The sequence below is a fragment of the Monodon monoceros genome, unplaced genomic scaffold (assembly GCF_005190385.1).
Source record: "Monodon monoceros isolate NGI ecotype Baffin Bay Population unplaced genomic scaffold, NGI_Narwhal_1 Super_Scaffold_14, whole genome shotgun sequence".
Taxonomy (NCBI): domain Eukaryota; kingdom Metazoa; phylum Chordata; class Mammalia; order Artiodactyla; family Monodontidae; genus Monodon; species Monodon monoceros.
The window spans coordinates 28,673,043-28,683,213 of NW_021703770.1; the positions used below are offsets into that span (position 1 = coordinate 28,673,043).

Here is a 10,171-nt window from a genome sequence, read left to right on the forward strand (position 1 = left end):
CAAGAGTCAACGCTCTCACAGGTAGTAGCTGTGCTCGTGACTTCCCAGTCCTAGCTTCCTTCTCTTTCTTACTTTTCTATGTCACTGAGACCCCAGCATGTCCCACGGCTAGTTCACTACATTCAAAGCCAACCTCTGTCACTCACCACCTGTGTGACTTGCCTTGAATTCTCTGTACTGCATTTGTAACAGCTCCAAAAAGTCCATGATGATACATTTGATGACCCAGAGTTGTTGTGAGGATTCAAAATGATAGCCTATCTTGAGAAAATACAACACGAACAGTTAATTGTTATTACTGCTGCTCTTAAGGACCTTGCAGTCTAATGTGGAAGGGCTATTTATTTCTAGGTTCACAGAAAAAAATATACTTGCGACCAGCTTGAGGGTTATATTTCCTGCCACCCTGACTCTTGTCTAAGTTTGGCATTCATTTGGGAAATTACAAATACAGCTTACACAGCAGATCTCGTGTCTCTAGAGTTTAGATGTTGGGGGAAAATGCTCTAAGGCAAATAAAGGGAAGTCCTCTTGAGAACATAAGAAAAGATCACGCCCTACTTGTGGATAGAGACGCCATTAGCTAGTTGCTCACTCTGGTTCCAGGTTCCTTCCTTTGTTGCTTCCCATTTATTGAGCAAGAAAAGCTCTGGATTTGACCTTTGTTTTGCCTGGAAACAGTAGAGGACGATTCAGTATTTAGCTTGTTTTTTGTCACTACCTGCGACTAGAGGTGTTTCAAAATAAGTTGATGGGTCAGATATGCCTTTACATCCTTGCCTACAGTTGATAGCCTCACCGTTTTACTCCAACTTCATCGTGCTAAGGCCGTAGGACAAAGTTAGATATTGGTTTGGATTCCATTTCTACAGCATAGTACCTGTGCTTTTTTTTTTTTTGGCAAATTAATTTTGAGACTCAGTTTCCCTGAGGCTCAGTTTCCGCATGTGTAAATTGAGAGAAATAAGGACTAGATAAAGTAATCAGATGGAGTGTTAGCACATGGTATGGCTGACAAAATGATAGCTCTTATTATTTTTATTTATTCTTCAGTAATCATTGTGTTTATTTACCATGGCGTTTTTGAGTCAAACCAATCGTATATAAATGGAATTGGGGAGCAAGAGACAAGGGTCATTGAATACGGAGCAGGGAATTGAGCCTGGCGACAGCTGGATATACTTAATGTGTGTGCTCGCTGTCCTTGAGGCGCCCAGCACTTGTTTGTCCATGGTCTTGACCTCGGATGACCCATTCCTGGACATTCCTTTTCCTATCAGTCCTTCCTTCAGCCATTTTTTTTTTAGTGTGACTTTCTTTCCTTTTTAAACATATCTTACAAAATAAGTTAATAGAGCAATTATTTATTTTGCCAGTTGAAAAGATCAGTATGAAGCAGTACAAGGGAGACTGTAACACCTTAGGAGTAAAATAATCTGGATTTGATAGCTATTTCTGCTAGTAGCGTTGGGACCTTGAACAAGCTACTTATTTCTCTGAACTTTGGTTTCTTCACGAAAAAAGGGGCTATAATTTTATCTGTCTGAATTGGTTTTTGAAAGGAAGAAATATACTGCACAGAGAGCACCTGGAACGTCTTCTAACCTAAAACTGAGAGGCAAAATGTTAACCATTACTGAAATTACGACTAATACTATGAAGATATAAATTATTGTAATTTATAAAACTGAGAGGTCTTGAGACAAAATGTTCCTGCTGTTCTACTTCTAGAGTAATAAATGGATGAGAAAAAAACTAATGACATTTTGAAAATAACAAAGTGGGGAAACTTGCCATACTAGGTATTAAAATATATGGCTGATTTAAACAAGGGTATAATGATTCAATAGATGTATCAGGTAAACAGACCAGTCTGAAACAAATTTTAGTATAGACATAAGAATTTACTATATGATAAAAGAAGAATCACAGAGTAATTAGAAAGGTATACATTGTTTAATAACTGGTATTAGGGGATTTAGCAAAATATGTAATTAGAATGTAGCTAGATCTTTAATTTACAATAAAATTCCAGGTAGAAAATATAAAACTGTAATAAAATACTGAAGAGGTTAAGGACTTACTCAAGGTCCCACAGTAGATGAATGGTATAGTTAGAAATTAAATACATACATCTGGGCTTCCCTGGTGGTGCAGTGGTTGAGAGTCCGCCTGCCGATGCAGGGGACGCGGGTTCGTGCCCCGGTCTGGGAAGATCCCACATGCCGCGGAGCGGCTGGGCATGTGAGCCATGGCCGCTGAGCCTGCACGTCCGGAGCCTGTGCTCCGCAACGGGTGAAGCCACAACAGTGAGAGGCCCGCGTACCGCAAAAAAAAAAAAAAAAAATCCATACATCCTAACCACTACACTGTATAACATAAAACTGTATGAAGAATGTGTCACCAATTCTTTTAAGACAATTAAATACATACACATATGCACACCATATGCACATACATATTTAAGGATACAGTCGCCCTTCAGTATCTGAAGGAGATTGGTTCCAGGAGCTGTGTGTATACCAAAATCTGGGATTCTCAGATTTTATATAAAAGGGCATAATACAATGAATACAGTCAGTCCTCTCTATCTGCGGGTTTCTCATCCTAGGATTCAACCTATGGTAGATGGAAATTTCTAGCCTCAGTTGGTTGAATCCAAGGATGCAAAACTCCGAACTATGGAGGGCCAACTGTATATTTGTTGAAAAGAATCTGCCTATTAGTGGATCCTGCATTTCATACACATTTTGTTCAAGGGTCAACTGTATATTCATACATACACATTTTTAATTTTTTTTTTTTTTTTTTTTCTGGTACGCGGGCCTCTCACTGCTGTGGCCTCTCCCGTCGCGGAGCACAGGCTCCGGATGCGCAGGCTCAGCGGCCATGGCTCACGGGCCCAGCCGCTCCGCGGCATGTGGGATCCTCCCGGACCGGGGCACGAACCCGTGTCCCCCGCATCAGCAGGCGGACGCTCAACCACTGCGCCACCAGGGAAGCCCCATACACATTTTTAAAGATTGGAAGGTACTAGAGAAAAATGCTGTGGTAATGAATAATAATGATTTTCTATGGTGGTTGAAATTACATTTTTTTCTCTATATAATATTCTGTATTTTATTCAAAGGATATTTGTCATTTTTATAATCAGAAAAATAAATACTCCTAGAAATGAATCTGTTCCCTTTTAAAAGGGGAATTAAAAATATTCCCTTCTCTGTACATATCATCCCTATATTTTCTCAAAATTGCTGATCCTTAAAGGTCATAGAAAAGTTATCTATTAGCTCATAATAATGCTTGGTGCAGTATAATTAGCTGCTTAGAGGGAGAAATCACTCTTGCTTCCCTAAACTTCTGTGAGAACAAGTTTCAGACTTGTCTCTTCCCCCCCTGCTTTTGTCCCCCGCATCCATCCCCTTAAATAAAATGGTTTTCTAGAGTCTGTCATACAGAGTGAAGTAAGTCAGAAAGAGAAAAACAAATACCATATGCTAACACATATATATGGAATCTAAGAAAATAAAAAAGGTCGTGAAGAACCTAGGGGTAAGATGGGAATAAAGACACAGACCTACTAGAGAATGGACTTGTGGATATGGGGAGGGGGAAGGGTAAGCTGTGACAAAGTGAGAGAGTGGCATGGACATATATACACTACCAAACGTAAGGTAGATAGCTAGTGGGAAGCAGCCGCATAGCACAGGGAGATCAGCTCGGTGCTTTGTGACCACCTAGAGGGGTGGGATAGGGAGGGTGGGAGGGAGGGAGATGCAAGAGGAAAGAGATATGGGGGAAAATGTATAACTGATTCACTTTGTTATAAAGCAGAAACTAACACATCATTGTAAAGCCATTATACCCCAATAAAGATGTTAATAAAATAAAATAAAATAAAATGGTTTTTCAGAGGCACGTTTTTGAACAACCTCTAATTTTGCTATCTTTCTTTTTGCCTTTTTAAAAACTTCTGGAAATATCATTGTTCTCAAGATCTTGAGGACTTTATAGAGGTCTGAGTACCTTATTCCCCAAACCAAAAGACTAAAGACTGATGTGGTTTTTGAGACCATTTCACATAATATTTAAGAGGTAATGTCTTAAGATGCTGCCTATGACTTGATTTTCAAATGTTGTTAACCAAACAACTTAGCTTAAAAATGGAAATGAGGAACCTTCTGCTTCCTGCCATGACGGTGAACTAGCATAAGCTACTGGATCAAAATCAAACCTGGAGAATCTATAGAAGCTAGAGAGAATCAATAAACCATGAATAACTTCAAGCCAGATTGAAATCTACCTTGAACTGATGTGTGTGTGTGGGGGGGGGGTAATGTGTCTGCGTGTATGTGATATATTTGTGTGCAGTGTGAGTGTGTGTATGCGGTATTTGTATACATAATGGGCAGCTGGATCCCAGGACAAATGGCAGCCAGAGCAGCTGGGAGAGGCTCGGTTGGGAGAAAGCTTGAGAGCATCACCCCCTGACATTTTGCTGCAGACCTCAGTGGCAATGGTGGCCCTGGTCACTGATGTCTGTGTCCACAGGTAACATCTGGGCATAAAGCCCTGCTGAGCTGAAGAATAAGGAAAACATATGAAGCCTGAGAAGCCATTCTTTGGAATTCAGCCTGGAGTACAGGGGTCATACCAAAGGTACTTGGGAGCTAATTTGAACAGGTTCTCATTAGCCACAGATGGGACAATTTGAACACCAATAAGGATCATAAAACAAATATATCATTTGTTTAAATCGATGACTTCATAGTGACAAGAAAAATTTGTTAGTCATCTTTGGGAGATGGTAGGGAACCAAATCATTAGTTTTGAAAACTGTATTATAAGTAAAAAGAAAAAAAATCAAGCATGCATCCTCTCTTTGCAAATCAAATTGTACTCAACCTAACCAACTAGCTGATAGTGGAAGTTTCCCTTCATAAGAGTATTAAAGCTAAAAATGAAAGAAACGATAAAGTTGGAATATCTTCTCTTTAAAAATCCTATGGGCTTCCCTGGTGGCACAGTGGTTGAGAGTCCGCCTGCCGATGCGGGGGACACGGGTTCGTGCCCCGGTCCGGGAAGATCCCACATGCCACGGAGCTGCTGGGCCCGTGAGCCATGGCCGCTGGGCCTGTGCGTCCGGAGGCTGTGCTCCGCAGCGAGAGAGGCCGCAGCAGTGAGAGGCCCGCGTGACGCAAAAAAAAAAAAAAAATCCTAAAGAATAAGTAAATCTAGGCAATGATCATTAGTGACTGCTAACATCACAAAAAGAAAGAGCTAGACATTAAGTGCCTCCCAATGGAAGTATACAGTATCGCCTGTAAAACAGTCTTGTCAGAAAGTCAACTTGAAATCTGATTAGATTTTTAGATTCAAATATAAAAAGAAACAGAGGTGATGAAAGAACATATTAAGTGACAGCAGAGGAATCCAGACAACAAAATATAGACTTAAGAAGTGCCATAACACAAACAACCTGATTTCTTCAACAAGTAAATTGCAAGGATAAAAAGAGATGGGAGAATCTATGGATTAAAAGAGATTTAAGAGCCAAATCAACCAATTACAGTTACAATGAACAGGAGATAATTATGTAAATTTGAACCCTGATTGGATATTTAATAACATTATGGTGTTACTTTGATTTTTTAATAATGTGATAATGGTATTTTGATTAGGCTTTTAAAAATAGTCATTATCTTTTAGAAATGACGTTGAAATATTTATGGATGAAATACTATAATGTCTCAAATTTCCTTTAAAATAATAAAGGGAGAATAGATATGGGTACAAAAGAAAAAAGAGATTATGAGTTGACGATAGTTGAAGCTAGTTGCACACATTTGAGCACAGTATACTATTCTCTCCATATTATATATTTAAAATTTTTCATAATAAAGAGTTAAATTAAAAAATGTGTTAAGTATTCAACACAAGCAGTTGGGGAAAATATTAACAGAACAAACTCAAAGAAACAAGAAAATGAAACAATAAATAAGTGCAGAAATCAAAGAAATAAAGAATTAAAAAGAAATAGAGAAGATTAATAAAAACAAAAATTGGCGTCTTGGGTTAATATGCTAGACTTGTGAAAAGACTGATTAAAAAAGATGCAATTAAATATGAACATAAAAAGAGGACGTATCTCTAGATAAAACAAATATTTTTTAAAAGATAATTTTGTTTGTTTCTTACCACATTGTCACGTCAAACTAATATCTAATTCATCTTCCTCTGGTGCTTCAGCACTCGGAAAGGCTGTGATCCACAAAACAGGCAACAGCTCTCCAGTCACTGGAAGGGAGATCCCTCACCCTAAGTTAAGAAATTATTAATAAACCATGATGGAAAATAATATGAAAAATAATATATATGTATATAACTGAATCACTTGGCTGTACACCAGAAACTAACACAACACTATAAATCAACTATACTTCAATTAAAGAAAAAAGAAATTATTATCTATGCTTACATATCAGTCTCTCATGATTTCGTTGAAGGGAGGATCAGTCTCCCTGGGTTCAATGAGATTAAAATTCTTATTTATTAAGTAACGACCTTAGACCGGGATAAATTCACCAAGAATGTGATTATTTGTACTACCCCTGAGAAGCCTACTAATTAAGCCTTTCTTTGTAGTTAAATATAGTTTCTAAGTAATTATATGTCTGCCTCTCACCTCTCGATATTACCTCCTGGATGGCAGGGGCTGGGTCTCATCTCTGTGTTCCAATCTTCCAGAACAAAGGCTTGACCCAAGTATACCAGTGAATGAAAACACTAGGTGAAATGTAAAATTACGTTTAACAACAACCAAAAAAACCTACAAACTAACACACGCACAAACTTGAGAGGTTTAATAGCTCAACAGGCATTAAAGAAATTGGAGTGATAGGTATCTTATCCCTCAGACATCAGGGTCTAGATAGCTGTAAATTTGAGTTCTAACAAACTTTCAAGGAACAGGGAATTCCTATTGTTTCACAAGTTGTTACAGATAATTTTAAAAGAGTAAATTATGCCTGCCATAATCGTGATTTAGAACCAGATAAGTAAAGGAGACTATGGGCCCATCTCAGTTATGAATTCCAAATAAATGACTTCCCCTTGGGCTTGTGATGGAGAAACTTGCAAGAATGTTGCACTCTCGCCCTAAATATGAGGACAATCTGAGAAATCATGTTGGTTTTAAAATCAACTGATAGCTGAGGACGCAAAGAACCTAACAGACAAAAATCTCAAAAGTGACCAGCCTTTCCCAGGAGGGAAAAGACGCACAGCGGCTGTTGCCCATGGTGTGCAGCCGGAGGAGAAAGAATCTGCTCTAGACACGGGTGAAAAGCAATCTATGGAAATTTTTAATATTTTACAGGCTGAATGTGAGCTGGCATGGTGGTTTGGAGGCCCTCGGATGGATCCCCTGACGCAAAGAGAGGTGGCTCCCACCACTCTTTTTCCCATGGGCCTTTACTGAAACTCAGGAGAAAGCTTGGAGGCAGCAGCTGAGCGGAGACCTCCCGGCAGGTGCAAGCACTAGGGGCTTCTGTTCAACCAGTCTCCATGGACTCAGAACGAACACACAAACACACAGACACACAGACACACACACACAGACACACACACACACACACACACACACACACACGCCCTAGTGGCCTGACAGAGGAGGAATCTGGCCTTTTTCAGGTGTAAATATTATTTACTTCATTGTCTACTGTTCTTTTATACACACTGCCTAGCAGTCAATCAAAAATTATGAGATATGAGAAGAAGCAAGAAAACTAGACCTATTGCTTAATGAAATGTGGGAGAAGAAAGCAGCATAAAGAAAGAGGGGGTGTCCTACCAGATACTAAGACACAGTAAGTCTTACTGCTATAATAATAGGTCATAAAGTTCTAAGAATAAGAACAGTGTCGGGCTTCCCTGGTGGCGCAGTGGTTGAGAGTCCGCCTGCCGATGCAGGGGACATGGGTTCGTGCCCCGGTCCGGGAAGATCCCACATGCCGCGGAGCGACTAGGCCCGTGAGCCATGGCCGCTGAGCCTGCGTGTCCCGCAATGGGAGAGGCCACAAGAGTGAAAGGCTCGCGTACTGAAAAAAAAAAAAAAAAATAAGTGTCACTGTGGACTAAGAATAGACATATTGACCAGAGAACAGAATAGTGATTACAGCATCCTACCCAGAATGGTGGAGTTTTTGTCTGCAAGTCAATGACTATCACATGACATGTAGAGACACAACCATTTTACACACAGTAATACTACAAGAAAATAGTCCACAGAGGAAATTAGTGGCCTCCTCTTCCTAAAACACACTCTGTGACCCACTTTCTGACCAAGAATATGCTGTACCTCGATAAAGGCGGGAGACCAAAGTCACTGTTAACTAGTCTTTGAATAATTAACAGGGCTGACAGTTTAGATACCAGTAAATTGTTTTCAGGACTTTTATGTTAAATGTTAATTACTGCATTTCAGGCCCCACTAGTTAATTGAATTGGTAGTCACTGAATTTAACATTTACTTTATATTGACCACATGCTGGGCTGAAGGAATGAGAATCTACTCTCTGGGGAAGGTTGTAATAAACCAGCATTTTTCTTGGTAGCAATAAACAGGGAGAGTCATAAAAACACAACAGTATCCTGGTAAAGCTTGAGAACTGTGCAATTAACCATGGTCTCTACGTGGTGGTTATTGGGCTGTAACTTAATGCTCTGTCAGAAATTTGTCATTATCCTCTTTGGGTCTCTTTTAGGTTCCTGGACCCAATTCCAACATGTAGATGGGGACGGTTCCTCTCACACGTCCAACTAGCAATTCTCAGACACCAGCAGGGTGTCAGAAAATTCAACTCAATTCTGACATTATCCGCCCAGAGATAGGATCAGATCCCACAGGTTAAGGGTTCAGTCCTATAACTTCAACCCCACCTCAACTTTAGATGCCTGTTGGAATTCCAGGTTGTTACCTGTGCTTCTGACTGACTGGCTATAAGGCAGAAGTTTCCAGGACTCCCTCCTCTAGTTTAAGTTGCTAGAGCAGCTTGCAGAACTCAGAGAAACACTTTACTTACTGGATTACTGGTTTGTTACAAAGGATATAATTCAGGAACAGCCAGATGGAAGAGATGCGTAGAGCAAGGTATGAGGAAAGGACACAGAGCCTCTCAGCTCCCCCAGAGTGCACCACTCTCCCCAAATCTCCACGTGTTCACAAACCCAGAAGCTCTCCAAACCCCATCCTTTTAGATTTTTAAGGAGGCTTCGTTAGGTAGCCAGGAAACTCCAGCCTCTCTCCCCTCCCTGGATGTTGGAGGGTGGGACTGAAAGTTCCAAGCCTCTAATCACCTGGTTGGTTCTCCTGGCAACCAGCCCCATCCTTAGGTAAGGTCCAAAAGTCTCATTAACATAACAAAAGACACCTTTGTTGCTCTCAACGCTTAGGAAATACCAAGGGTTTTAGGAGTTCTGTGACAGAAACAGGGCAAAGACCAAATATATATTTCATATTATATACCACAACATAACAGGGTCAAATGATGAAAAAATGCATACAGAAGAGGAGGCTTTCCAAGAACTTTGCACAATGATAAATTGTACAGATCGTATCATTTGTCTAAAATAGGCAGATGTTCACATTCTTAATATATGCTTTTTTTAGAGTTTCAATTGTTAGGATATGGAAGGATAACATGGATTTCTGCATAGACCGTGAAAGAATTTTTGATTTTGCAATAATGACCCATCTTTGAAATACCTTTTTCCTGCAGATATAACTACAGATGTGACCATAATATCTAATACTGTTAAACTTTTACTATGTTTTAAGAGCTTTACATGTACTGCTCACAGCAACCCGATGAGATAGGTACTATTATTATGCTCATTTTTAAGATGAAAAAACAGAGACATAGAGTGTAGAAGTGGAATTAAGACTAATTCCTTTGTTCATGCTCTTAAGTACATGCAAAAGGAGGGAGAAGGCATTCCAGAACGGGAATAGCAGGTGCAAAAATCCTCATCTGGGAGAAAAGCTGGTGTGTTCTAGGAGCTAAGTGGAGGACCATGTGGTTAGAGTGAGGTAAGCAAGCAGAAAATGCATAGGCAGGTGAAGCTGGAAAGGAAGCAGGGGGCAAGTAACTCAAGGCACTAAAGATTCTGG

General features: G+C 39.9%; 1 long non-coding RNA gene across 1 annotated transcript; it reads right to left on the minus strand.

Annotated features, from left to right (window-relative positions):
- On the minus strand, positions 1–7,803 carry LOC114895585. Its single transcript, XR_003793592.1, has 3 exons — positions 6,686–7,803; positions 6,199–6,318; positions 1–261 (listed from the first exon to the last, which is right to left on the minus strand). It is a non-coding gene; the product is annotated as an uncharacterized LOC114895585 (long non-coding RNA).
- Between the last annotated feature and the right edge of the window lie 2,368 nt (positions 7,804–10,171).